Raw genomic sequence first — 22,733 nt, 5'->3', positions numbered from 1 at the left:
TGTAGACTTGTGCCTATTCCTTAAAAATACATCTCGTGTAAACTTCAAAAGTCATCATATTCTTTCAGTCTCAACACTGCTTGAAAATTCAAAGTCTCTTCTGAAACTTAAGGCAATCTTTTAACTAAAATCCCCTATACAAACGAAAAATCAAAGATCAGATCGCCCACTTTCCACACACAATGGCATAGAATGTACATTACTATTACAAAAGGGAAGACAGGGAGCAGAGTGAGGAAATACTGAACCAAAACAAATCCAAAACCTGGCAGGTCAAGCTCCAAATTTTGCACCTCCATGTCTGATGTTAAAGCTTTCTCCAGAACTCCAACTCCTGTCAGCTTTGTTGACTACAGCACACTTCTCTTGGATTAGTTCCATACCCAGACTTCAGCTTTCCTTGGCACTTATCCCATAGCTCGGCCATTTCCTATATCTTGGCATCTCCAACACAATCCAGGCTCCACAGCTTCATACAATGGCTTTTGATCCTCCATGCAGCGACACTCCTGACATGTCTTGTCTCTCTAGCTTTCCTTAGCCATGGAGGAAGATTTTTATAACCCCTTTCTTGTATTCTTGATTCTAAAGCCAGAACCAAAGCTTCCAAATTATACTACTTGGTGTAGCTGGAACCTTCTCCCCTTATTCAAATTCATTTGCATCAGTTTTCTGTTTTTAATGGCTTCCTTCAGTGGTTAAGCTTTCCTTTAATTCCTTTTTACAAATTATAAACTTAGCTGGGTGGGGTGTTGCCCTTTATTCCATTTAACCTCGAGCTTTTTTGGAAACTATCTCCTTGAGCATTGTACTTGGCTTCAACCTCATATTTCCTGGTGCTCCTTTTATCCCTAAACTGAACATTTTATATTTTTCCTTGCTTAACTTAATCCTTTTCATTATTGATATACACTGGTAACCACATGACACAGTCAATGCTAGGGTTTCTTGAAATCTCCTCTTCTAATACCATTAACTGAAGTCTTCAGTTTAGCCTCAGGCAAATTTTTTAGGACAAGAGCAAAAAACAGGCACATTCTTTGCCAAAATGTCACAAGAATGGTCTCAAGGCCACTTACTAATATTCCCCTGCCCTAGAAGCTTCTTGAAATGGACTCACATAGTTCAAATTGCCCTCAGAGCTATCTTCCATGCCCCTAGTAGGGTAGCTTATTAAGCCCTGTTTAATGGTTGGTCAGGCCTTCCACAGCAATGTCTGACTCCTGGAATCAATTCCTGCCTTAGTCATTGTTATAAAGGAACACCATGACCAAAGTAACTCCTACAAAAGAAAGCATTCAATGGGAGGCTTGCTTACAGTTTCAGAGATTAGCCCAATATTATCATGGGGAGCATGGCGGCACCAAAAGCAGACATGGTGATGGAAAAAGAGCTGAGAGTTCGATATCCTGATCCCCAGGCAGCAGAAAGCAAGAGAAAAAGACCAGGTCTGGAACCTTCTGAAACCTCAAAGCCTGTCCTCTATGACACACTTTTTTTCAACAAGGCCACACTACCTAATCCTTCTAATCCTATCAAATAGTTCAACTGTTTGGTGACTATGCATTCAAACACATGAGCCTATAGGGGCCATTTACATTAAAAAAAAAAAAATCACAGTTTCCCACTGCATCCTTAATGGCCTCAAGCAGAGAGAAAGTGAAAAGCCTTGTACATTCTTCTAAGGTTCCTCATTCCAATCATGAGGTACCACCTTCCTTCTCTAATTAACTATTTACCTCCCAATGGCCACACCTTCTAGCACCTTCATATTAGGAGTTGGTAAATATGTTTATAGAACACAGACATTATTTAATCTTTAAATGTGGTTTTGTATGACTTCCTTTCACAGTGAATAAAAGTGACCTACATATCAAGAGAATATTATGTAATTTATATATGTGACTTGTTTTTAAATCATAAAATATATTCCGATTTTCACTTTCATTTGTAGTTGTCATGCTTTTAGGATGCTTGATATGCAAGTCCATGTGATAACCAGGTTCTAGCCAGTAGTTAGCTATGACATACTGGGAATCTGAGTGAGCCATCTTATAAATGAATTCTGTTGGTCTAATCAATCATTCAGATGACTTTTGCACATTTGATTCTTTGAAAGTAATCTTATAAATTACTATGAACCTAAATGACTAAATAATTTAACCCAGTAATTCCTGAACCACAGAAACTATCCCATAGTTGTTTAATTATTTAAACCAAATGAGTTTTACAGTTTCTTTTCTTTTCTTTCTTTCTCTCTTTCTTTCTCTTTCTTTCTTTCTTTCTTTCTTTCTTTCTTTCTTTCTTTCTTTCTTTCTTTCTTTCTTTCTTTCTTTCTTTCTTTCTTCCTTTTTTTTTATCTTAGGATTGAATCCAGGTAGCACTCTACCACTGAACTAAACCCTCAGCCCCCAAATGAGTTTTACAAAAATGTTTAGAGCTAGATGAAAAATCTAACAAGTCTTTTAATTTATAGAGAAAATGAAGGAGTTATGAAATATCTGAACAAAAAATCAAAACTTAGGTGATAAGAATGATTCACTGAAAGCATAAGCCATATAAAGCTGTTCACTAGGAGGGGAGATAAAGAAAACATTACTTCAAAATAAAAGTCCAATGCGACAAAATACTAAGTTACATTATGCCTTAAATGGCTCATGTGTTTTCCACAAATGTCACAGATATTGTGGAAACCCAGGTGTAACTGTAATTAAAAGGATCTGTCAAGTAACACATTTCTCTTGTTTGCAGGGTCATTGAACATCTGTTTTCAATGTGCAAAAATAAACAAAATGTAATTTAGAATCTGGCTGTATATTGATAAAAACAATTCAACTCCTCTTTGTGAAAAATTGTTTCTAATGAGTTCCAAATGGAAAAATGTCCTTCAAAAATGTATCTATATTTTATCAATTGTTTAAAATTAAAAGAAAAGCATGTGCTTTTAACATTTAAAATGCCAGGACATCTTAGCCTCTAATATATGCATTTTGAATCAGACAATTCTTATTTCAGGGATCTTTCCTGTGTGTGGTAGGGTCCTCAGCAATATCCCAGGCATTAGACCCCCAGGTGCCGGTGGTGGTACTGCCAAAAGATGTGAGGCTAAGAATTATTTATAGAAATTAACAAATGAGGCCAGGGTGGAAGACCAAATCACACATGGTGAGAAAACTGCCATAGGTATAATTATACAAGGTATTTTAAATTATTGACTCAAAATAACATTTTTCAACAATAGCAACATTCCCATCTGCTCTGAACCGTTTCATTTTTAGGAATGAAATGAAAAGAAAATCTAGAACCTTCAGTTTGGATTTTTCTGATTAAACAGTTTGATGCCATCTGCTATAGTTCTAAAAGTCTGACAGATTGCCACAAACTGGCAGTTCATGTTGCAAATCATCAGGAAAAATAACTTTAGATATGAGTCAGTGATAAAATCCTTATTGCAAAATATACAAAGAAAGTTTTATATTTTATAAACATACATACAAACATGCTTTCTTACACATACACATATACACACTCTCTTTTTTACACACACACATACACACACACAGAGGGGGTAGAGAGAGGGGGAGAGTAAGCATTCATTCATTCTCTCCACTTTCTATTCAGTGTCTGAATGAATTGAAATTTTATTTAAGGAAGAAGAAAGTCAATGAATTAAGTTATCAGAATGATTAAAGTGAATAGTCCAAGGGCTTCCTATTGTTGAAATTTTCAAAAGTTGAGTAAACAATGGTCATCAATTAAATTAACCAAGTCTTGAGTAAGTTGAAGAAACTTTGTGAGTGTTCTACTTAGAAGCATTAAAGATATTTTTTGTGGAACTATTGTTTCCAGAAAATCAAGGGGATGGATTTTTCTAGTATTAGGGATTTCTCTGCCACATTATAAGGTATTGTGAAATTCTTTGATATAATGAATACTGAATGATATTCTTCCATTTTATTTGCTTAATTGGTAACTATTTTACTGGAATTTTGAAAACAAAACAAAAACAACAACAAAAAACTGTGATATTTTGTTTTGTATGGGCCCTGTAGAAACAGACACTCATACAACAATGTGAGCTTACTTTCATTGTCTGGTGAGGAAGCAGGGTACAAGGTTAAGAAACAGAAAAGGAGACAGTCAATAATGCTTCCATAATTTATCCATGACTGGAAACAATTAGTCTGTTCCCACTAGGGGAATATTTAAAGCCAGTACAAATGCACAGTTCAGTCACCCTGAGAACAGGCCTGTGAGAGTTAGCTATGTGGTTAACCAAGAGACCCTCACCTCTGTACAGGTAGCAGTGCTGTTGGGATTCTCTTTGATAAACAGGTGTAAAGCTACAGCCTGGTTCTTTGCACTGTATGAGAGGCTAATGTTCCAGGAACTTTCCCAACTGTCTCATCGCACATGAACATTAAGAAGCCTGCATCTTCAATAGGCCCTGGCCTCATTTTATATCATTTGTATTATGGTTTTGAAACCCCTTTGGGGGCTGGATATGGTGGCTCACACCTATAATCCCGGCCCTTTGGAAGCTGAGGAAGGGGGTGTGTGATGAGTCCCAGACCAGCCTAGACTACAGAGTCATATTCTATTTCAAACAAGCAAACAGCAAGGACTATGGAAAGTCACACTCTATGAGGGAACTCCACTCCCATCATGATTTGGAATACACCACCCACTCATAAATATTATCTATTAAAATTTCTTTAAATAGAAATGGAAGCCAGAAATTGGAGAGAGAATGAGGTGGTGAGGGGACAAGGAAGATACTGGAAGATGGAAAGGGAAGGGAGAAAAAAATATGTAGTTATATATTAATTTTTTGTTGTTGTTGTTTTGTTTTTGAGACAGGGTTTCTCTGTGTAGCTTTGCACCTTTCTTGGAGCTCACTCTGTAGACCAGGCTGGCCTCAAACTCACAGAGATCCACCTGCCTCTGCCTCCCAAGTGCTGGGATTAAAGGCGTACGCCACCACTGCCCAGCCCTATATTAATAATTTTTAAGTCAAAAAAATAGTTTTCTTTTTGGTTTAAATGTGGGGTCTAATCTTCATATAAAAGACTGATATTTTCTTGGTCATGGATTTTTACACTAACATTTATTTTGGCACAAAATTTCACTAACTATTCTTTAGTTTGATTACTGAGGCTTTGGGGCTTCTATATTTTGTCACAAAAGACATTTTATTTTTACCCCCAACATAATATTTTATTCATTATTTGGTAAGTTCATACAATGCACCCCTATCACACTCACTTCTTATTCTTTCTAAGTACACCATCCCACCCTTGTCTCACACACACACACACACACACACACACACACACAGACACACACACACACTCAAAGAAAAAGAAAAAGAAAAAAGAAAAGAAAAGAAAGAGAGAGAAAAATATTCAAGTCCCAGTACTCAGGAGGTGAAGAAAGGTGGATATATGTAGGTTCAAGGCCAGCCTGGTCTACAAAGCGAGTTCCAGGATTCCAAGACAGCCAAGGTTGTTACACAGAGAAACCTTGTCTCAAAAACAAAACAAAACAAAACAAAACAAAACAAAAAAAAAAGAAAGAAAAAAAAGTGCTGTCCATGTACTCATTGAAGCATGATCAAACTCCCAATGGCCAGCCCCTTAAAGGAAACTGAGTCTTCTCCAACCCCACCCCTCCACCCCCTACTAGAAGCCATCAACTGTGAAGAGTTATACTTCAACATCTTTATCCAGTTTTAAAGGACTCTCTTCCAGGTTCTTGTATGGATAGTTTCTTTTCCCTTTTTGAGGGGAGGTGGAGGATGGGGAGGGGATTATCACAGAAGGCTTCAATGTCTCTCAGTCAAAAAATAGTTTTTCTTTAAGTATCTGCAACTCAGAATCTGATGGACTGCTACCCTATTCAGGTCAGCCTGCTCCAGTCTTCTGTCTATCTGTCTGTCTGTCTGTCTATCTCACCATCCATCTATCCATCCATCCATCATCTATCTATCTATCTATCTATCTATCTATCTATCTATCTATTAACTTCTGCTTTGCCAAATAAACTTTTGCATAAACTTTCTGTGTCTCTCAGCTGAATTCTTTCCTTTGAGAAAACAAGAATGTAGAAGACAGCTCCAGCTGACAACAATTCCAGTGAGGATCAGGAGAGCTGAAATATTCCACACTAATCTTCCTTAGCTGTTCTTTGAGTTCTGCTCCAAGCAACACTAATTTCCTAACATTTGTAGCCTAGGATGCATCCAGATTAAGCACTTCAGGAGCCAATGCAAGTTTTCAGAGAAGGTGACTACATACAGAGATTAGCATTCAATGCTCTAGAGAACTAGATGGGCACTGACTAGGCACTGGCATCAGCTGCTACACTACACTTCATATTAAATAATAAATGCAGGAGACCAAAAGTATTAAGAGACTATTGCTTTCTTGCATGTTGTTATAGTTTGAAAATGTAATGTCTTTCAGAGACTGGTGGGTTGAACACTTGGTCCTCTAATGATGCTGTTTTGGGGAACTAAGGAAACTTGTAGACAAGAGCCTAGCTGGCAGGAACAGGGAGGTGTTCATTATATCTCAGCCCCTATTTGAGGGTAGGAGTTCTGCTTCCTGTGTGTGGACATGCGAGCAAGTAGCCTCCTCCTCTCATGGCCATGTCAAGAGCTAGTAGTATTGCATTAGTGCCTCAAGATGAAACTGTGCACTAAAATACACCTCTCCATTACTCCTATGGAGTTCTCTCTTACAGTTTACAGAAAAGTAGCTAGTAGAGATGTACTTTTACGGAGAATATTTACCTCTTCCTATAAAAAACATTGTGCCTTTTAGGAGAATATAGAGGAAATCAGAAATCAAAAATGTGTTTTAATCATTTATTCATCACCAATACATAAGTCATATAACGTATTCCAATTAGCAAATTGCTTAACATTGTTATGTGTCCTTTGGTTTCTGCAAATTTCCTTCCCTTTTTGTGATTTCATTCCTATTTTGATGATGACTACATTTTATTTCATATCTTGGAAAGGGAAATATTCCATAAAGTAATGTCCCACAAAGTTTGAAACAGTCTATTTCATCTGCTTTCCCTGGATTTGACCTTCACTATTATCTATTCTTCCACTATATTCATTCTCTTACTGCTTTATGTAAATTGTCATACCCTTATATCCTCCACGTTCAATGTATCTATGATCAACCATTAAAACCACACCATAACACATTTATATAGCTTATCTTTTTATCATGTCTACTTTCACAGTCACAAAGACTGAGTGTACCCTGACTGCTGCTGAACTTCACATGCTGTCAGTATTGGCATACCAAGCATTGGTGGAAATAATAATAGACTAATTGTTCACTGCACAAAATAAGTCTCTAAAACTCAGATGTGCTCCTTGGCTAATTTATAATCTTTAATTCATCTTTCACTAAATCTTTAGGACAATTTTTTACTCCCCCTTGAATCTCATTTCCCATTTCAATTTAAAGTAATTTCTTTTAAACTGGTATAGGCATTGTGGAATAACTGCATAATTAATCCAACCCCTTTTTTCCTTCTCTTTCCAGAGTATAATTTGTTTGCCTAATTATCATCTTTTCTTTTGAATCTCCCATTGTTCCTTCTGTAATAGATTATTCATCCTGTGCTCAAATGTCTTACTTCTCATACTCATTCTTTTCCTAGCCCTACACAGTGGTAAACAATGGCCCAACCAGGCAGAACTCACCAGAAACCCCTTCTCTCTTACCTTCCTCCCTAACAGAAGCAAGCAAAGCAGATATCTCAGTGGTGGGCTACATGGCTGTGGCCAATATAGCCCTGCTAAAAGACCATGAGGGAGAAATTCCTTCATAAAACAGGAGAAGCTTGGCTAGAGAGGTAACTTTGTCCTCTTGCCTCTTTCACTTTTTCTGCCAGAAACATGGCTACTAAGCTTGTCATACAGCAACTCCTATGATGTGGTTTTACCTTACCAAAAAAGCAGAAAGGGGACTCTAAAATTGGGGTGAAGATGAAGCTAAGGGGAAGCTGAGAAGGCTATCTTGCTGCCTCAGAACTCCGTCGGTTTTCCCTCAGACATCTTGCTAAGAAAACGGCAACCACCTTTTGAAAACAAAGAAACAGACAGAATTTGCTGTGGTTTGAGAGTAGTAACTCACTTGTAGACTAGTATGATATTAATGGGTCCCTTCTTTGATCGCTCTTCCTCCACACTCAAAAGGCAGACATTAAAACATTACATAACCCATTGCAGGCATGGTATCACTCTTCTCCTCAGTCATTCACACTCAGCAAGTAGTGGTCAGGAGATAGTGTTCCTCAGACAAATTAGTACCCAAAGATACAGTGCTGGGCTCTACTGCTTCTACTAGGTTTGTATTAGTCATGAACACTTGGCCTTAGTTATTTTTCTATTGCTGTACAAAACCATGTAACCAAGGAAACTTATAAAAGGAAGCATTTTATTTGGGGCTCAGGGTTCTGGAGGGCAGTAGAGTCCCTGGGCGTCAGGTTAGGAAGTATGAATGACAGCAGGAGAGTAGGCATGTTGTTGGAACATTAGCTGAGAGCTTACCTCTGATCCACAATCACTAGGCAGAAAGAGAGGGGCTCACTGGGAATGACATGGGTTTTAACCCTCAAAGCCCAGTCCCAATGACACACCTCCTCCAACAAGGCCAGAATTCTTAATCCTTCCCAGACAGTTCCACCAACTGTGGATGGGGGTGGGAAGCATTCAAATACATGTCTCTGGAGGCAATTCTCATTCAAACCACCACACACCTCAAGTTTAGAAAATTAAAGCTCTTCATTTCCTGGGATAATTTAAGAAACTGATAAGAGACAATGATCTGTGTTCCTGGATCCAACACTGTCAACTTCATGTTAGAGCTGTATAATGCCTATGTTTAAAATTAAAGCAAGAAATTCAAGAAAGAAAAGACCATCTTTTGAGCAAATGCTTCTGAGAAAAGTGGATATCTACACAGGAAAACAGAAATAGAAGTGAATATTTTAAATTAAGTAAAAATGTAAAATACAAAAGATCTACATAATAACAGAAGAAATTCTAAATAACTTTGGGCATAAAACTCACTTTTAAGATACAACATTAAAGATAAAATCTGTGAAAGAAGCAACTGACAAACCTGACTTCATGAAAATAAGTTTCTCTCCTTTGTGCTAGCTATCAAGATGATGTGAAGTCAGCCTAGAGTAAAATATTCTCCAAGTATATGACTAATTGTTACCTGCTGTTCTAGTTTGCTTTCTTTTCTGTGATAATCATGATGACCAAACTTGAGCAAGAAAGGGTTTGTTTGCCTTACACATCCCAGTTACAGTCAGTCCTTAAGGGAAGTCAGCAAGAACTCAAGCAGGACAAAGAACAGTGAAGGAAAGCTGTTTACTGCATCCTCAGCTTACTTTCTTGTATAACCCAAGACCACCCACTCAGGAGTGGTAGCAGCACAGCAGGTTGTACTTGGCCATACCAATCATCAATCTATAAACTGCTCCACACAAACTACCCATAGGGCAATCGGACACAGGCATTTCTTCAATTTTGTTCCTCTCCTGTGACTCTAGTTTGTGTCAAGTTGACAGAAACTAACCAGTACACCCAGACTATATAAAACCTCTTAAAACTCAATGAAGAAACAATCTAATGTTAAAATGGGCACAAATATGTAAATGATACCTCACTAAACAAACACACAGATTTACAAATAAGCATGCAAAACATTTCTCAATATCATATGTTAACAGGGAAACTCAGATTAGAACAATGAGATATCAGTACCCCATGATTAAAAATCTGCTGACATCCAATAATAATTAAAGACAACACCAAATGCTAGTGTAGGCATGCAACAAAAATACTTCATAGACGATAACAATGCAAAATGGGACAGCAACTCTGGAAGGTAGTTTGAGAGTTGATTACATAGCAAATCAGACTTAACCATGACCCCTCACAAACACTGGCTTCATGTATCAGTGCCTTCTGGAATTGCAACTGAGTATTCTAAATTGCTGCGAAATTGTAAATACAAAATCAAACTTACCACCAAACCTATATAGTTTGCTTGCAAATTTGGTTTTCTATTTCCTTCTGGTGGGCATCTACATCCTACAATTGTGCATCTTTAGAATAATCTTTGGGTTGAATGTGGTGATATTTTATCTGTGTCCCCCAATAAAATTTATCTGAGGATCAGAGGGAAAAGTCAACTACTATATTAAACATAGAAGTCAGGCAGTGATAACACACGCCTTTAATCCTATCATTTGGGAGACAGAGATATGTCTGGACCTCTGTGAGTTCAAGGCCACACTGGAAACAGAGCCAGGCATGGTGGCTCATGCCTTAAATTCCAACATTAGTTTAACATGGAAATCTGACAGTCTGTGTAGACAGACAGGAAGTGACAGAGATGGGCAGGAAGAGGAAGTGATATAGCTGGACAGGAGAGCAAATGAGATAGCAGAACAGAAAGGCATATAGGCATGGGTATACAGGAAGTATCTCTTTGGAAGTTGAGGTGTCAGTGAGATGAGGTTAGCTTGTGGCTTTTCCTATTACTCTGATCTCTCAAGTTTTAACCCTTATATCTGGCTCTGGGTTTTTAATTTAACAAGATCATTTAGCAATTCATCTACAGTTGAATAAACCAGATATTCCTATGAATACATGTTCTCTATGACAGGGATGTCTCTTGCTTATTTTTTGTATGAGTGATACTTCTGGATGGATTTCCACATTTCTTCTCATATATTCATCCTTCTTTCCACAGTGTGTGTGTGTGTGTGTGTGTGTGTGTGTGTGTGTGTGTGTGTGTTTCCTCCATCTGGAGGGCAGAAGAAAACCTCCTGCGTTTTTTTCAGGCATCACCCAATTTTTCTGAGATAAGGTCTCTGAAGGTCTAGGAACTCTTGAAGTAGGCTAGCCTGCCTGCCCAGGGAGCCCCAAGGATCCATTTTTATTTATATCCCTAGCACTGATATTACAAGTGTGCAATGCTTGTTTGTTTGCTTATTTAATTTTTAGTGTGAGTTCTAGGGATCAAAGCAAACATTTACAGACCATGATCTCTCCCCTGTAATCTGCTACATTTTTTTCTTTAAAGCATAATTTTCATATTGTTACCTTCCCACTGAAGTACATTGATTCAATCCTCACTGCCTAATCTCTGGAATATCATCTTTATAGTCTGGCCTATCCAGATTTATATTTATAAAGTATTCAACATTTTCTGCACATGCCCCATTTTTTATCTGAGAGCCATTTGGTTTTATTTATTGCCAGCAAAATCCCTTCCCTTCAGCTGCTACCCAAGCTGCTTATACCTTTGCCTGCTATTCCGATCCTAGGATAGTTTTTAAAATATTAACAATTATTAGAGTACGCACAGTGAGGCATGATCTTCTTATACATTTCCAAGGAAGTCATTCAGTGGAGACTTAAAGCATGATGTAGAACTGTAAACTCAGAAGCTCAAGGATCAGGCTGCTTTGTCACTCATGTGGAGGCAATTTTTAATCTCTTGTTGATCACATTTCATTATATTTGTGGTGTGTGTGTGTGTGTGTGTGTATGTGTGTGTGTGTGTGTGTGTGTATGAGACAATAGTATAAATAAACATTTGATGCTCTTCCAGATTAAGCTAAATCAATTCATACATGCTCATAGTGATGACTGAATAAATACAAAATAAGTACCAGAAAACAAGTGGGGAATAAATGTTAGCTGTTATTTTTATTGTATTCTAGGGAGAGAAATCTGTCAAGAAAAGCACAGTAACATAAACAAATAGCTCTCAAATAGCAGTAAGTACCATGAGGAATACGACACCAAGGGAGATAATTGGAAATAATTCTGGGTGAAGAGGCAATTAAATGGGAGGCCTCCCTGAGCAGGTAATACTGCAGCAGAGCCCTGAATTACCAACTAGCCTCAATCCCCCAGAGAGATGAAGGAATGCACTCTCCAGCCCAGGGAAGTGAGTGCAAGAGACTTAAGTGGTGTCACTGAACCACATAAAGGCCATCATGCTGAGCACAGAGAAGAGACAGAAGAAATTAGGTAAGATGGGCAATCGACCCTTCGTGTAGGACATTGCTTTCCGTCTCAGGGAACAGGGAGGCCTTTGGAGAACTCTAAGTGGGGCACACCCTGATGAGTGACTGTAATGTAGAGGGCAAGAGTAGAAGAGGAAAGACCATGCAATAGGCCACTGGAGTCAGGCGGATTCACGGAGGCAAATCACCCATTTCTGGCTTTTCGTTTTTTGGGGGGTTTTTTGCCTTTAAAAATAAAAGATACGTTGATCTGATATAAATGATGCTGTAAATGTATTTAAATATTTACTAGTCTTTTATTTTGCTTCTCCCTATTATGAAACAAATGATCTATCTTCCTAACAAATTTTAAAACGCATAGTACTGGATTCTTTACTAATGTGATGAAGTACCTGTCAGGAATCTATTCATCTTGTTTAATTGGAACTTCACATTGGCTGAGTATCAATGTCACCATGCTTTATAACCGAATCAAAAAGTATCTCTTCTTTGGAGGCTCACCTCATTCCCCTCTATGTGAAATTCCTGTAGAGTTTCCTATGGCAAACACAGGCTCAATCGTTTCTATCACCTCTTCCAATGTGCCTCTAAACTTTCCTTGCTGCTATCAGGGAATATAGACTATGAACTTCAATGTCTCTGATTTCTGTTATAATAATTTGCTGAAAAAATATTTATGTGTGTTTGTTGTAACAGAGTATCAAATACAATAAATTATTTTTTTAAAAAGCACCTTGGCATTTCATTTTGAATTTCCTTCAAGATCTATTTGAAAGTAAATTTTATAAGATAAAGGGATAGGAGGCAAGGAGACACAAATGTGTTCTGAAAGAATTTGCTGATGTTAAAAGAACAAATTAAAATTTTATTGACTTCTAAATCAGAGGCAAAATTAGAGCATGCACTGTTTAAGCCAAAAGTATTGAGTGTTTTATGAAAAAGATAACTGAATGTGGTTGAAAATCAGACTAAACAACCCAACTACTGTTATACTGTATGGAAATTTTAAGGAAATAAATGCCATGGTCCTGAGTTTTATTGCGTATTCAGTAAACCACTGTGAAACACTATGACCAAAATCAATGTGGGAGGAAAGAGTTTGTCTTACATATATCTTCAGTCATAGTCCACTGAGGGAAGCCAACACAAGAACTCAAACCACTACTGGGAATCTGGAGGCAGGAGCTAACGCAGAGACCATGTTGGCTTCCCCCTCATGGCTTGTTCAGCCTGCTTTATAGAACCCTGGACCAACAGCCTAGGGTTAACACCACCCACAATGGGCTGGATCCCCTCCCACCAATCACTAATTAAGAAAATGCCCTATAGTTGGATCTTATGGAGGCATTTTTTTTAAATCAAGGTTCCTTCCTTTCAGATGATTCTACCCTGTGTCACGTTGACACGAAATTAGCCAACACAACCAGCAAGATAGAAAAAGTAAAACAAAGTTCTATTTAAGGGAATTGAGTTGTAAGTTGATATCCTATGAATAGCAAAATTGATGCAGAAGGAACAATGAGCACATTATACAGAACACTGGTGTTAGTTTGAAGCATACAACCAGTTCTTTACCTTTCATAAAATGATTTCATGCTAAAAGTTTGAAGATGTTTATGTTATGTCATTTAAAGCTTTATTTAGTACTTCAAGCAGCAGTACCTTGTATAAAATAAGATCTTAAAACAGCAGGAATCTTTCTGTCAAGAGAAATTTCAAATTTTTTAATTAAATTTTTTATGACTTTTTTACTTAAATGTTTTGCTGAGAACTATTAGCTTGATAGATATGCCTATCATCAGTATGGATAAGTTTTTCCCAATATTTTGAAATCTTGTTTTTATTTTGTATATGTGTGTGTGTGTGTGTGTGTGTGTGTGTGTGTGTGTGTGTGTGAATATTTGTATGTGCAAGCCATCATGTACATGTGGAGGTTAGAGGATAATTTGTGGGACTTGGTTTTCTCTACCATGTGGGTCACAGAAATTGAACAATTGAACTCAGGTCCCTAAGCCTGGTTACAAGGGCCTTAATGCTGAGCCATCCCATCTCATTAGCTCCAAAATTACTTTATTACAGAAACTGATTCAGCTATAGATATACAGATGTGTACATATGTACAATGCCATATTTTCCAAGTTTTATAAGATAAAGAGTTATAAATAAGTATCTTTTGGTTCTCTAATTTTTGTACGAAAGTATGATCAAAATATCGCCTTTGCTCAGGTAGTTACTTTTATTCCTCTGCCTTCACTTTTGAAGAACACACCTCTCAATATCCATGTTTAAAATGTAAGGAGCAATGAAATATATCATGGAAAATGTTATAAGCCAAGTCTCAAAAAAACATCTGCTGTGGTTTCCCAAGATAAGGTATAACTAAAAGTCACATTAAAAACTTATTTCTGCCGAGATCTAATGTGACAATTTTAACAACATGAATTTATTTGACCGGCTAGAATAGTCAACCCATGTACCTGAAGACCACCTAAAATCTTAAAGTCTACATGGTTTAGGAGCCCACTTTGCAGTGTCTTTCTGGATTTTCACTAAGCATCCACATTTTCTGGCAACTGGCATCTGTTATCTCATAGACAGTTTTGAAATGTTGAAAAACTTTCCTGACTTTCTGATAAGCACCTTATTGTCCCCTCATCACCTTATCTCTTTTTCTGAGGAGTTTATGGAGTCTAAGTATTAAGAAGAGATGTGATCCCGATGCCCTGTGGGGATTAGTGAGAAGTTTCAGTTTCCTGAAATTGCATTAACTGTCACTGCAGTTTTCTGTAAGGTGCATTACATGGTGAGTTGTCTAAATACAGTTCCATGGTAAATCAACAGCCCTGCTATTCACTGTAATCTTCCCTTCAAGAATTTACTTTAGGAAAAAGAAAGTATGACTTGTAGTCTAGCTCTTTTATTTAATCTTATATTTTCATGCAGAGACTGCAAGCACATGAAAAAATGTACATTTTAAAGCCCAAGAGAAAGGTTACGAAAGGAGCGGACTGTAGAGAGCAAGGTGTGTACTTTCCTGATCTTCATGCTTGGTCCCCCACCTGTGTTTCCTCACTTTCTGGACTGCCTTCTATTTGTTGTTTCTTGGTGTTATCCCAAAGAGTTCACCCTATTTTATTTTCTTACTAAGTGGTGTTATATTCTCTATAACTTTACAATGGTTTCCCACAAACACAGCTCTCAACACTTGAATGTGAAAAACAAATAAACAAACAAACAAGAAAACCAAACCAAACCATGTTTTGTTTTAAAAGCCCTCCTTTGGAGTGTGTTATAGCCAATCATAAATGCGGTCCTCTTTGAGTTTTTGAAATTCGTTCTTCCTGTCTCTACTTTTACCTTGTCTTCTGTTTACTCCGAACATCGCTTTCCCATCGTTATTGCTTTGCTGTTTCTTGGCCATTCTGCATTACATTGCCATGAGTTTTAATTAACTCTGCTAGTAATGGAAACGCTTTTCACCTTGACCTCAGTGTTTTCCCTTCAACCATCGCTGATGTCCCTGGCCTAAAGCTAAATCTGAATGTCATTTTCTAGTGTAAAGTCATCCATGGCTTCTGCAAACCACTGTTCATGGGGCATGAGTTTTTATCAGTCTGATTCCTCACTGCAAGTTCTGCCTTCCATGCGTTTATTAGCAACTTACTCTACTCCAATATATTTTAAAGCAGGCCTTGGAGTGGGCATATCTTATCAGAGCTCTACCATAAATGCAGTAGATTTAAATACACATTCCACGAGCAGTAATCTGATCACTGTAGTGAAGGCCATTTGTTCAGCCTATGGAATGAATGTCCTAACTCTATCAAATGAAGGACAAGTAACTTGAATTAAAGGCATTAAGTGGTCTTTGAGAGAGAAATGGATGGACAGTCAAAGGCAAACAAAACTAATAAGTCTTTTAAATAAAGTGTCTGATATATTATAGCCATCACATGCTTTCTATAAGGGGTCAACACAAATTGTTTAGGACTTTTTTGTCCCTCTTTTTTTTTTTATCTGAATCATTCTACTTTCCATTGGAGTTGAGAGGCTTCTATAGACAATATATTAAGAAATATGAGCTGTAGTTTTCTAATTCTCAAAATTGACTGTAGCATTACATTTTCAAGCTAAGAAACCTATGGATTGAGATTGTGCTGCATGTTTTGTAAGTTATCCCAGGACACAGGAGAAAGTTACAATAAAACACCAAAATATTTTCAAATGAATATAAGAATTGCAGTCTGCATACATAAAGGGACATTTTAAGGGAGAATCTGCTGCAAAGATGAGATGAGATTCTATTGGAGGAGATAATAGAAAGGGAGGAATATGTTTGTATTTGAAAAATACAGGGCATTGAAAGTCAACCTGAAAAATATTTATGTATCTGGGTAACAAAAAAGAAAGATCTCAATAAACACAAAATACAGACATGAAAAAGTAATAAACAAAAAGTAAGGAATCTGGAAGTCATGGTAGCAAATTGTACAATCATCACTTCTAAATAAAAATCAAAACTTAAAGGAAATGTATTAGTGTTGAAATGCAGAGAAACCCCAATGTCACAACTGTTGCTTTTTCCAGAGATGATGACCTCCTGAAGAGAATGTGCCTCTTGCAAAGGATCTCCTTCATCCCTTCCCAAGAAAAAGCATCTGGTACAGAGCCCAATTCCTACTTTATGGAGGTAAAGTGCTCAGGATGCAATGAAATCCCCATGGTCTTTAGCCATGCACATCTAGTAGTCTTCTGTGTTGGCTGCTCCACTGTCCTCTGTCAGCCCCATAGGAAGAAAAGCCAGGCTCACAGAAGGATGCTCCTTCAGGAGGAAGCACCTGATTCAGAATGAGTGGAAATCATCCCAATAAACACATTTTTCTTTAACCAAGCACATAAACAAAGAAAAACTGTGAAAATAGTAATTTTATGAGTCATTAAATGAGATAATTGTGTATTCAAAAGTCATGTGGAAATGCTAGACTACACTTTCCAGGTTAAGAAAAAATGTCATAGACAATTTTATCTAGTCTTTGAAGTCTTTAATTAATCTTAAGACCATTGCCTCCAATGTCTAATACTAGTGTTTGCATCAGTCTCATCATGGATTTTTTATATTAATTTTTAAAAGAACAAGCAAGCAGGAGAAATAAAATGAAGAACATGTGAACATTTGCTTCCCATGAGGTGATCAGATTACCCATCTTAACATAACTTAAGGTTTAGGGTATCTCAGGACCAAGGAAGAGATAGCATGTTTTACATCAACAACAGATTTGAAATAACAAGGTAAAAGAAGAAAATTGAACAAAAAGAAGTTTCTAGGTAAATACAATCTTATTTTCATTGACTCCATTGTGTTTAAGTACATTTTATTTCTATTAAATCTGTAAACACAAAGGTCAGAAGATAAGTTGTCTGTGAAGTTAATGCAGATGGATAAAACTGCCTACCTCAGTTTTGACAATAGAAATATAATGGTGCACTACAGAGTTGTGTAAGTGTGGCTTCTCATAGAAGCAGAAAAGTTAGTAGTGCTTCAGTGCTTACACAGTAATTGATAGGTTTGCATAATTTAATTGAGAAATTTTTGGTTTATCAAACTGAATAGCAATCCCCTGGCCTACACTCAAATCCATATCAAGCCTCTGCTTAGGAATTAATGCTCAATTAGCATTGTCCTTTAAACCAGCTATAAAGGAGAGTGCATTTCCTTAATATACATCCACTCCTCCCACTGCTCAACCTTCTATTTTTATCAGGCAACATGATACAGGATTTAATTCAGGTCAATCACTTACTAATCCACAGCATGATTGAGACAGCAGCATCGCTGAGGGGTCTGCATCGGTATTTAAGCTAGCTTAATTTTCTAGTATGCTTTAATACCATCGCCTAAGACTTAAGAATCAATAATGAGAGGCTCATCCCCACAAAATCACTTGAAACCTGTGTCTTTTGGCTGGAACAACATTTTTCAGTGGCAATCCTGGCTCTCTTCCTTTGGATGAGCGCATGTGCCATTTCAGCTTCTTTGAAATAGATTTTCGAAATTTTATTTATCAGAGCATTGCGAACCTAGAGTTTTCTTTCTTTTTTTTTCCCCAATTAATCTATATGTAGAGAGACAAATGGAACAGGATTTCATTTTTATAAACATTAAGGACAATTGAATAAATAATATATCTAATAAACATTATCATTGGATTTTGGAGCGTTCAGTCAGTTAAACAAATAGTAATACATATGACATATATTGAATACTTTTATAACTTCAAGTTAGAGGATTCAAGGTAAGCTGATTTTCAGACGGATTACATTTTGATAGAATGCTTTAGGGCTTTTGGTTTATAAATGCTAACTGGTTTTGCAAAAATATAGGCCTTATAACATTAGGAAACTGTCTTCTCATTTCAAATAATTACAGCATTATGACGAAAATTATACTTTCAATTTTTCTTTCTTTTTTTTTGTTTTTCAAGACAGGGTTTCTCTGTGTAGCTTTGCGCCTTTCCTGGAACTCACTTGGTAGCCCAGGCTGGACTTGAACTCACAGATATCAGCCTGGCTATGCCTCCCAAGTGCTGGGATTAAAGGCATGCGCCACCACCACCCGGCTACTTTCAATTTTTATTTATTTATTTTTTTTATTTTTATTTTTTCCAGAGCTGAGGACCAAACCCAGGGCCTTATGCTTGCTAGGCAAGCGTTCTACCACTGGGCTAAATCCCCAACCCCTACCTTCAGTTTTTAAAAGAATACATTGTCCTAGCTTGCATCTCTCTTCGATCTCTAATAAGCACTACTTGGGAGGAAATGATTTATCCCCCACAGGTTACAGTCTATCTCTGAGGGAAGCCAGGGCAGGAAGTAAAAGCAGGAACCTAGATTCAGTAACTGAAGGAGAGATCATGGAGGAATTCTGCCTACTGACTTGCTCTTATTGGCTTACTCAGCTACATTTCTTATAGAATCCAGGACTACATGCTCAGGGTTAGCATATCCCACAGTGTTCTGGGTCTTCCTACTTCAACAATTGATCAAGAAAATGCCCCACAGACATGTTCAAGGAAGGTCAATATGATGGAAGTAATTCTTCAGTTGAGGGTACCTCTGCCCAGGTAACTTCAGTTTGTGTCAAGTTGGCAAAAACAAACAAGCACACATACAAACAAATATGTACATCAACCACACACATATACATATTTGTCGTTTTATGGAGAATATAAAAGTATATTTAAAAGTCATAGGCAGATTCTAATAGCTCTGAGCTCTGCCCACACCAGCATTAGTAAGCTATTTATGGTTCTCAAAAAAAAAAAAAATTGATGCTATTCTATACATAGGAAATCACACAATTAAATTGGTATTATATAAATAACAGATGGTTTTAGATTATTTTTCCATGGATGGGCTGATGAAAACAAACTTAACAACTATCATGATCTGTAGACTTCATTCACTGTAACATAGGATACTGTCTGTGGGCACATGCTTTACAAGGTAGGGCTGAAATAAGGGCTTGCTAATAATTCAAGCATATTGTGTTATTCCACAAAATGAGCCTACATTTAAAACAAATGCACTGTTGTTTTACTGGTTTCTGTTTCACTTCCAGTCTGCTCCCTGACAGGGATGGAGACCAAAAATCTTTGAAACAACCACAGCGGTGCAATGAGATGATGGAGTAAGGAGCCCTAGAAAGGCTGGGGATATAGCTCCACGGTAACGTTTTTACCTAGTCCACACAAAAGCCTGAGTTTGAGCTCAAGCACTGTCAAACAATCCAGAAGAAACAGGTCCTAGAAAAATATGACATTTTGGAAGACAAAGGAGTACAACTATAGGGTTAAAATGTTCTAGTTAAAGAGACAGCAAGTAACTGAGTGAAAATGACCAACTTCAAATTTTATATAAGGCCAATCATATTAAAATAAAGTTCAATCATTATAAAATGTACTACTCTTAATTATGTTCACACTGTATCATAGAACTCTGCCAAAACAAATTTTTAATTTTCTTAAACATTGAAATTACATCCATAATGATGACTTGTAAAACAGTATCAATATATACAAAGGTTTGGTAATGTAGATGCAAACGCAGATCAACTCTTATGTTCATCTCAAAATTTATAGGAGGGGAGCTATGAATGAATTGTTTTGGCATATATTTGAATGTAATTCTTAATTACACTCTTTGCCCATGTAGTTTCATGTTTTTATTCTCATTGTAACAGGGCTACACTAAGATGCTGAACACCGAGTGTAATTGCCAGCCAATAATGAAGAGTCTCTGCTATGGGATAATGCTTTAGTACACTAGTTAAATAAAATGCTGATTGGCCAATAGCTGGGCAGGAAGTATAGGCAGGGTGAGCAGACTAAAGGAATGCTGGGAAGAGGAAGAGTAGAGTCAGGATTGCCAGCCAGACACAGATGAGGCAAGATGATAAGGCAGAACTGAGAAAAGGTACCAAGCCACATGACTATAGATAAGAATTATGGGTTAATTTAAGTGCAAAAACCAGTCAGTAATAAGTCTGAGCTAATGGCTGAGCAGTTATAAATAATATTAAGCCTCTGTGTGATTATTTTATAAAAGGCTTCAGAACTGTGGGTGAGAGATGTGTCCTGACCGTAGGCCAGATGAGATACACAGGAAATCTTCTGACCACAACTGGCCTACCAACACGGGGCTCTTGAATTTCCATAAGGCCTAAAAGAGTTTTAAAAGGGCTCTAAACACACAATAATGGAGCCAAAAATAGTTTTCTCCTTCATGTCTCATGCAGGCCAAGATATAGAGAGGCTAAGGTACAGAGATGCCCTGGCCTGCAAACTTGAGCTAAGCTATGGTGGATTCACAGCATGTGGGCTTGAACTAAACAGCATGGCAGATTCCCCACTGTGGTACACATTAGTATCTCCAAGCCGCTCAGCACGCTGATTCTTAGAGTCATAGACACACTGCTTCCTGGAGTTGGTGGTAGGCATACTTCCACCATGCTGGGACGCTGAGGCGGGCAGAGTCAGCAGTCAAGGCTGTTGTGTTGGTCTTATCCAAGCAGTTCAACAGTATAAAATCTCTCCTGGTCAGAAAAGAATTATAGATTTACAATAAAACAAGTTCAGATGAAATAAAAGCCAAAACAGTTTATAATGTGCATAAAAATATATGTAGGCTTGGAAGAAAGAGGAAAAAGAGGATAGACAGTTAGATAAAGAAATAGATAGTTTTAAAATATAGTCTTTAAAGTGAAAGTAAAAGTAATATAAATAATAAGCCACAGAAAGATGGATATTACACAGAGAATCTGGATTGTGTTGTCTTTGGGATTTTAAACTGCAAAAAGACATTTGATTGTAAAAGCTATTGAGGTAAGCCTATATATATTAAAGGTGTCTGGACTTCAAGGTTTATGTCTACGGATATGTTACTTTGGAAAAGAGGTTCTGCTTTTGTTTCCACAGAAGATGAGAACCTGTGGATTGCTTCCAGGCTAGTATGATTGGATCAAGGAAGACTCCCTGAGAGGCCCAGATGACCAAACATCCAAAAACAGCTTCAAGGCACTAACTGGCTCAGAGAATACAGCATCACAGACTACTCCAGTCAGGACTTGACCTTAATTCTTAATTTTTTCAGGATCCCCTTAAGATTGCCAGTGCCCCCAACAGCAGGAATTAGTGTTATAAGTTATACCCAAATTCCAAAAATATTGTTTATGAATGTTTATCTTTATTTAAAGGGGTTGATGATAAATGCAATCTCTTTCTAAAAGAAGAAAGGGGGATATGATATAAAAATGTAGGATATGGATATGATATGATAAAAGGGTAGATTATTACATCTACTTTTAAAGAACATCAAATTGTTTAAAATGTTTTACATTGCTATGGATTTTAGTTTATTGATACAAATTTAAAGTTATTTTTGTTATACTGTATGTATATTTCTACTCTTGTTTAAGGTATTATGTTGGTACAGCTCATTTGAAATTGTAATATATAATTGAGAAATACAGTCATCCATAATAATCAAACTTATAGTCATGTTACTTATGTTTTCTAGGTATACATAGATATATTTCAATTAGGTAGTTAATCTTCAAACACTTCAAAGACCCACAGAATATGGCATTTAAAATGTTTTAAAAACTTAGACTTTCTGGACAGTGAGACATGTTCCTGGCAGCACTGATTACTTCAAAAAGGCAGATGGGCATCAAAAACACTCCATATGGAATTTATCTTATTCTTGGCAAAAATAGCCATTTGGGCAAGAAACTGCTCTTGCCTGGACTGCTGATAATAAGTTGTATAAACTGGGCATACAGGACCCATAGGAAAAGGACCACTGAATTTGCCAAAACAAGGCAAAATGGTTCTTGAGGAGTTGGCAAGGTGAGGTTAGCTGTAGCTTGTTCTTCTCTGATCTTTCAGCTTTCACCCCAACATCTGGCTCCAGATTTTCAATTAATAAGACTGTTTAGCAAGTTGTGTTACCCTAAGGATCATAATTCATACTGCCTATTAAAATATTGTGGCTTTTGTATTATAATAACCTACATTATTGATTTGGTTAAAAATTTAACCAGTCACAACTCTTATGTGAAAAATTAGTATATACACCTTCAAATTACTAATAAA

At 37.0% G+C, this 22,733-nt stretch overlaps 1 protein-coding gene and 1 pseudogene across 2 annotated transcripts in view; one reads left to right on the top strand and one right to left on the bottom strand.

Moving 5' to 3' along the window:
• The window catches only part of Thsd7a (thrombospondin type 1 domain containing 7A), a 406,340-nt gene that overhangs the window by 355,256 nt on the left and 28,351 nt on the right, over positions 1-22,733 (bottom strand). The window lies entirely within an intron of this gene.
• On the top strand, positions 1,376-16,952 carry LOC118579448 (annotated as a pseudogene).

The sequence above is a fragment of the Onychomys torridus genome, chromosome 3, assembly GCF_903995425.1.
Source record: "Onychomys torridus chromosome 3, mOncTor1.1, whole genome shotgun sequence".
In the NCBI taxonomy this organism is placed as follows: domain Eukaryota; kingdom Metazoa; phylum Chordata; class Mammalia; order Rodentia; family Cricetidae; genus Onychomys; species Onychomys torridus.
The sequence above is the reverse complement of the archived record's forward strand: the minus strand, read 5'-3'. Positions and strand labels throughout refer to the sequence as shown.